The sequence below is a fragment of the Glycine max genome, chromosome 18 (genome assembly GCF_000004515.6).
Source record: "Glycine max cultivar Williams 82 chromosome 18, Glycine_max_v4.0, whole genome shotgun sequence".
Taxonomy (NCBI): Eukaryota; Viridiplantae; Streptophyta; class Magnoliopsida; order Fabales; family Fabaceae; genus Glycine; species Glycine max.
This window is the reverse complement of record NC_038254.2, coordinates 19560292-19567256: the sequence shown is the minus strand read 5'-3', so window position 1 is coordinate 19567256 and position 6965 is coordinate 19560292. Positions and strand designations below refer to the sequence as shown.

Sequence of the window (6965 nt, the reverse complement as noted above, 5' to 3'; positions counted from 1 at the left end):
GTGAAAAATGGCACGCAGCGTGTTTGCTTCGTGCCCCTATTTAAGGGACCTATAAGGGAGAGAACTAACTAGGCTTTTAGCAATAATCCCCAAGGTAGTTATATCTCTCTTGATGGTTTCTAGAGGTATCATCCCCTTTGAAGAACATATTGTAGCAGTAGGGACTACTAGCAACAATAGGTTTTCAAAGAGAAAAGCTCTAGATGAGGGTTCACTGTAATCAAGCAAGTCGGAGACCTAGCATGATCACAGATTCACCTCCACTCCTTATGTTCCCATGAACCCGGGTATAGGGCCCTTTTTCACTCACAGTGTGTGCAAATAGTGTTGGTGTTTGTGTGCATCAAATGAATAAATATTTACCTCATGCATACATTCTAAAACACACTAAAAGCAACAAAATAGTTTATATACATAAGAACATAAGACAACTAAAGGGAAAACAACAAAGGAGAAAGTCATGATAACACATTGCACAAGATTAAATGGCCTAACTCTCTAAAAAAAAAGTCCCCAGTGGAGTCGCCAACTGTCGCAACCTACCCTTCGGAGGGAGGGCGACGCGTGACTCGCGGGATGCGTGTTCCACGAAAGGAATACGCGCGGAGTCGCCACCAACGTTTATTTGAGGAAAACGTCGGAAAAACCGGAAAAGACGCGATCTACGAACTTTTAAGTTGAAAGGTTCGGGAGTTGTATTTACGCACGGGGAAGGTATTAGCACCCCACACGCCCGTCCCAAGGGACGGCAGCCTTTAATCGAATGTGCAAACATGACTTTGATTTTTTTGTTCCCTTTTATGTTCTTATATCCTTTATACCCTTTTTATATTTTTTCCTTTTTTGTGGTCGACAAGGGTGTTTCCCTTTGCTCCTACGTATTCCTCAATTTGGGATGAGAAAATCAGACCTACGTAGTTCTTGCTTATCAAGTGATTCTTTTTTACTTAAGTGGTGATCATTTTAAGGCGTTGGACCTTAAAAATGATCCATTTTACTTAGTGAGAAATTGAAATGACAAACTTCAAAAGCCTATTTTTGTGGACGAGCTTGACTAGGCGAGTTGATTTTTAGCCTTAGTTTCACTTTAGTTATTAATCAATTCGGTTAAGAATGAGAAATCCCAAAGAGAAAACGTCCGATTGATTTTCCGCTTTATTTTACTAAAAGATGTTTTTTGATTATTTTATATTATTTTTACTTCCTTTTTTGATTTCCAACATGGTTACGGCATGACCGAACGGTCGGAATTGATTTTAACCGAAGCTAATGGATAATACAATTCAAACGTTCGGTGGAAATTTATTTTATTTTTAAGTTAAGCAAGAAATGACTTAAGTAAAATGGCTTAAGCACGTCAACAGGGGGTATAAAAAGTAAACAAAACGAGAATAAAAATGCACGAAACACAATGTGGACCACTACGGGTGCATAGAATGAATCGAAAAGCTTGGTTCGAGGTACTTACCCGTTGAAGATCGAAGAACGATGAAGAACGAATGAAGAACGTCGAAGAACGGTTCAAACCTTTGCGAGATTCCTCACGGAAAACGTTACGGAAACGTTTCGGAAGCGCCTCGGCTTAGATTTTCTTCACGGAAACAATTTTTCCAAGCAATTTCCAAAGAGAGAGAAGTGCCTAAGGGGCTGGGATCCCTTCCTTCTTCATTTCCTCCCCTATTTATAGCAAAATAGGGGAGGTGGTTGCCGCCCAGCTCGCCCAGGCGAGCTCAGCTCGCCCAGGCGAGCAGGGTTGCTTCCTCCAGAAGCAACCGCCTTCTGGAGGAATCTTCTGGAGGGCCCAAATGGGCCTGGGTGCTATTTGCACCCCCATTTTTACTAAGTACACCCCCCTGCTGTTTTTTGGTGATTCTTTTTTCGTAAAGTTACGGAAACTTACGAATTTCGTAACGATACTTGTTTTCTTTCCGTAATGTTACGGAACTTTGCGGATTACATAATCATCCCCTTTTTGACTTACGGAATGTTACGGAACCTCACTTAATTATGCAACGATGCTTCCATTTGATTTCCGGTGTGTCACGGAAACTTACGGATTGTGCATATATATTTTTTGGTTTTTTTGGGCATGTCCTGGAATTTCACAAATTGCCTAATGATGGGTGCCAAGCACCTCACGAGGACCAAAGAATGGTCGCACGTTATCAAGCAAAGGTCCCCGGACGAAATTAGGGTATGACAGCCACCATTCATATATAACAGTACTTTCTCCCAGAAGTGGCTTCCTTATATATGTTATGGACATGCGTCCATGAATCAAGTTGCCGAAGTATTGCTTCGGATAGCCGAATGGACTCGCGAAGTCCAGCCAGGAGGGGCAATTCCCCGGGATGATGCGAAGCTGGTGATGTCAAAGTTCACCCGAGAGCCATAGCCACGGGATACTGATGACATGTGTGACGAACTACTGAGGGTATCATTTGTAACCCTGGCAGAAAACCGTGTTATTGTCGATTTCTGCGAATAATCACTCCGCATATCATTATCGATCCGAGCTGAAATTTTTGATATTTCAGAATTCATCTTGCGAGAATGATGGCTCCTAATTAAGCTATCAATTAACGAACGATAGTAACTTCGACTATTACTACGACGGTTGCTTTTCATTATTGCAAAAATTGAGGGATAAGGTCTAGGGTGTTTCCAGCTATTTTATATTGTTGCACTTGCTTGTTTAACATCAATAATTATTAATTTACACAAATAAACAATTCAAAAAATGCCTCTAATATTCAGACACAAGACTTTTTCCAAACACGCCAACGGTAAATTGGCCAAATTAAACACTTATTATAAAAGCGGGGCAATAGCCAATTATAAAAAGGCTTGGACTATGTTAATATTAATATATATCAACTTGACTTAGTTTAGGTTGCCCTGCTTTTACGTAGTTAAAACCAACTATAATTATAATTAATTACTTACAATTAAATATAAAAGGTGACATACAATGCGTACACGTATAGTCTTACATATTGAAACCATAAAACACATAAACACTACTAAAAAAAAGCGATTCTACGACGGTCAAATAGGGGATACAACGACGGGTCCCAAAACACCGTCTTTGAAAATGAGCAACTTTCAAAGACAGTGCTTACCTCAGCAACGTCTAGACATTCTAAGACGTTATTGAAGTAAGCACCGTCTTTGAATGCTACTTTCAAAGATGTTGCTGAGGTAATCACGTCTTTGAAAGTACACATTTTAAGACAGTGCTTACCTCAACAACGTCTTTGAAAGTAGACATTCTAAGACGTTGCTGATATAAGCACCGTCTTAAAATGCGTACTTTCAAAGACGTTGCTGATGTAAGCACCGTTTTTGAATTGAATATTATTTTTAATTATTTATATTTTTTCTGGTTGATATCCCTTCAGAAAAAATATAAATAATTAAAAATAATATATATTAACATGATTATAATTAATATTAATGGTAAAATTTATTTAATAAATAAATATTTAAATGATAGATTAAATAAAAATAAGAGATTTATGTATTATTTGTATTAAATCTATCATTTAAATATTAATTATTAAATTAAATTTTAATATTAATTACAATAAATTATTTTTTTTTACTTGAGATATATTTTAATCAGGAACCGATTAGTAAAAATAAAAATAGTCTAGATTAAGTGAACCTTTTTCTTTTAACACGTTCAGTTGACTACTATTGACCTATGTACCATAATATATCCAACCCAAGTATCTAGGGAGGGGACCCAATTCGTAGACTTGGGACACTTGCTAACAATTTTGTTTTTGAGATGGTAGGAAATGGTTATTCATGTCTTTCTATTATGTCTCAAACTTTGAGGATAGTATAGAAAATGCAGAACACAATTAAACATGTATACCCATCCCCTTGTATCAGGACCTATATTAAGCCCAGCTCCAAACCCTTGTGTTTGAACTTGTCCCTGCCCCTGGATATTCCATATGCACACCAAGCTAATACATTTTATACCGAGAATATATACAATCATATGAAATATCAGCTAGCACATACGACAAAAACAAATTATGTACAAAATCCAAGGTTAAAGAAATAATATTATAAGAAATATGTTGACTGCATTGCTGGAGAAAATGAAATTCACTTGATTCTCTCAAAAGCTCTCTGATTATATACTAGGATATTCCCATTATTAATCACATAATAATAAATGCACAGAGAAGGCTGACTGCATAGCTTCATTCACCTTGCATGCTGTATCAAACCCAAAACTTGTGGGAACTTCTTTGCATTTCAAATCACCATCAATGGTTTTAGGGCACCCAATCACACGAGTTTTCATATTTTTACTCCTGTATAATCCAAATTGAACAAACAATAGTTAAGGAAACAGGAAAAGTTGTATATTTATGAAAGCTAATTTTTTCTCATGTATATGCCAAACAAATTATACAACAGAGGGATAGGTAAAAGGCCATTGAAGGTAAAATCATAAACTAAGCAAAAACAATTTTTTTCCCCTAGATAGGGACAAATCCAGAAAAAATAAATCTAATAGGGTTGAAGACCCAAACATGCTTAATTGCATCAACTAAAAGTCAAAATAATGGACCTAAATGCTAAAGCCTACTACATACATGACTTTTGAAAAAATAGAAAATTGGGAGGGGGAGGGGGTCCCTGTTCCTGGATGCAGATCATGCCAAAATTAAAATTCCCTTCAGAGAAACCTGAAATGCTCAGCAAGGAGGCATGCATTTGTGTTCGAGTCATCTCCACCAATAACAACAAGGCCGCCCAAGTCTAGCTCCTGCACTGTTTCTTCAGCTTGTTTAAACTGTACATGTAAAATAAATTACTCCCCATACTTGAAGAAGATGTGTAACAGTACAAGAGTTCATATGATCAATCTTTATAGCAAATTTGCAGAGAAATAGGCCAACCTGCTCTGGAGTTTCAATCTCATGATTATTATTTCTAGGAAAAAATTGAAACAACAACAAGATACTTCAATTGAAAACATTTACATGCATGAGCCACCAATAGAAGGCAAGTCATATGCATCAACTTTACAGCATCAGATTGAGAAGTCAAGAAATACAAACAACATGACAGTGAAAGGAAAATATTTATTCCACACAACCATATTCGAATAAACAAAGGAATATGTGAAGCTCCAAATATACCAGTAATAAATTATCATAAGAACAATGAAAAAAATAAATTGGGTCAAAACTACACTTATAGAAAAATAAACTTGATTTCTGTAAGGATAAATATAGTCTGAGGTGAGTTCAACGTATTTGCACTTCATGATGCCAGCTGGACCACCCCTGAAACCATACAATGTGCTTCCTTCTGCAAGGTCTTGCAGGTAATCTAAAACCAAAATCAAACATTCAAATTAAAACATAACACTGATTCAACTCAATTCAATTGAAGATTATCATTTATCGAAGATTCCAGAAATGACATTGTGACCGCCGGGAGCCTGACCACCGGATAGAACCACGCCAATCTTCAGCTTCTAATTTACAGGCGGCGCGTGGGAATCGCTCGGCACCAAAGCCGCCGACGGTTGCCCGAACAGGTTCGGAAACAGCTTTGCGATCTCCTCTGCAAAAAAAAAATTGAAGTAAAAGAGAGTAACGACGCACTCCGCCAGCGCCACCGGCATCTCGGCGCGTAGGCCGTCCAGCTCCTTCTTCTTCGCCGGATCGATGCACTCCGCAACTTCTTCACCGACGACTATGACAATGACTTCTTCTCCAGGGGCTGCTTCTTTTCCGTCTCCTCGCTGGCGACAACCACCACCACCACGCCACCAACCTCCAAGGCCTCCATTTTGATGCAGCCGCAGTCCTCGATGTTGGAAGCAGCGAAACACAGTGCCAAAATGGCCTCGCCCGAGTTCTTCAAACACTTGGTATTCTTCTTTGTTCACAGCTACTTCTAGATCTAGAACCTTCGAAGGCGCAGATGAAGAGACGCACACGGGCATTATTTTTAAATTTTAATTAGACCAATTAAAGACGGTGTCTATCAAATCACCGTTGTTGTCTCTACTAGCTTCAAAGACGGTCCATATTCACACCGTCTTAAATTATTTTAAATAAAATAATTTTTTTTATAAAATAAATGTCATTCAGTTTTCTACTACGGTGCTGTAATACCCGTCCTGAACAACTAATTTTAAGACGGGTTTGAGTAACACCGTCTTTGTATGGAAGCTTCAAATTACGAAAATGCCACCGCATATATTTTTAAGACGTTTGCGTCACGACCGTCTTAAAAACTATGTCGTGGAAAGGCCTTTTTCTAGTAGTGAAATCAATTAGTGTCGAGTTGTTTTAAGTTAATTAGTGGTCTCGGATTTTAGTTCCTATATGTAACTATATTACATACTTGGAGGAAGAGTTTTGTTCTCGGCAATGATTTTTCTTGGCTTAAAAAAGATTGTCTCCAATAAAAAAATACCTATGATTTAGAAAAAAAAACAAATGACGTACGGAAGATAATCTTAATTAGATGTTTATAAAACTATTTAGACTTGGTTGTTTATCTATTTTCCAAAGAAATAAACAAAACTATTTGTAAAATTAAGATAAGGAATATAACAATCCACTATTACTACATGACGATGTTAACCGAGTGGCCATATAACTCAAGACGAGAGATAGATTGAGTTGTTTTCACACCCTCACCCTTAATCTTTAATTGTGAAGAATAAGGTTAATAAAGATGAAGAGAGGATACCCAAACCTTAATCAATTCAAAATAAAGTATGCAAATAAAACAATTAAGGAGTTTAGGGATAAAAGAAAGAGCACCGATGTTTACGATACTTTATCTAATACTATGACCTATGTCTAGTCTCCAAGCCTCATTTATAGTGTTTTTGGATAGAGCAATTCAATAGGGATAACATAATTTATTTGGATAAAATAATTGAAAGGGAATTGAAATTCTATTATTTTTATGAA

The 6965-nt window shown here is 37.2% G+C and overlaps 1 non-coding gene across 1 annotated transcript; it reads left to right on the top strand.

Moving 5' to 3' along the window:
* Window positions 1-3228: 3228 nt before the first annotated feature.
* MIR4344 (microRNA MIR4344) lies at window positions 3229-3347 on the top strand. Its single transcript, NR_048663.1, has one exon. It is a non-coding gene; the product is annotated as a microRNA MIR4344 (primary transcript).
* Window positions 3348-6965: the final 3618 nt, after the last annotated feature.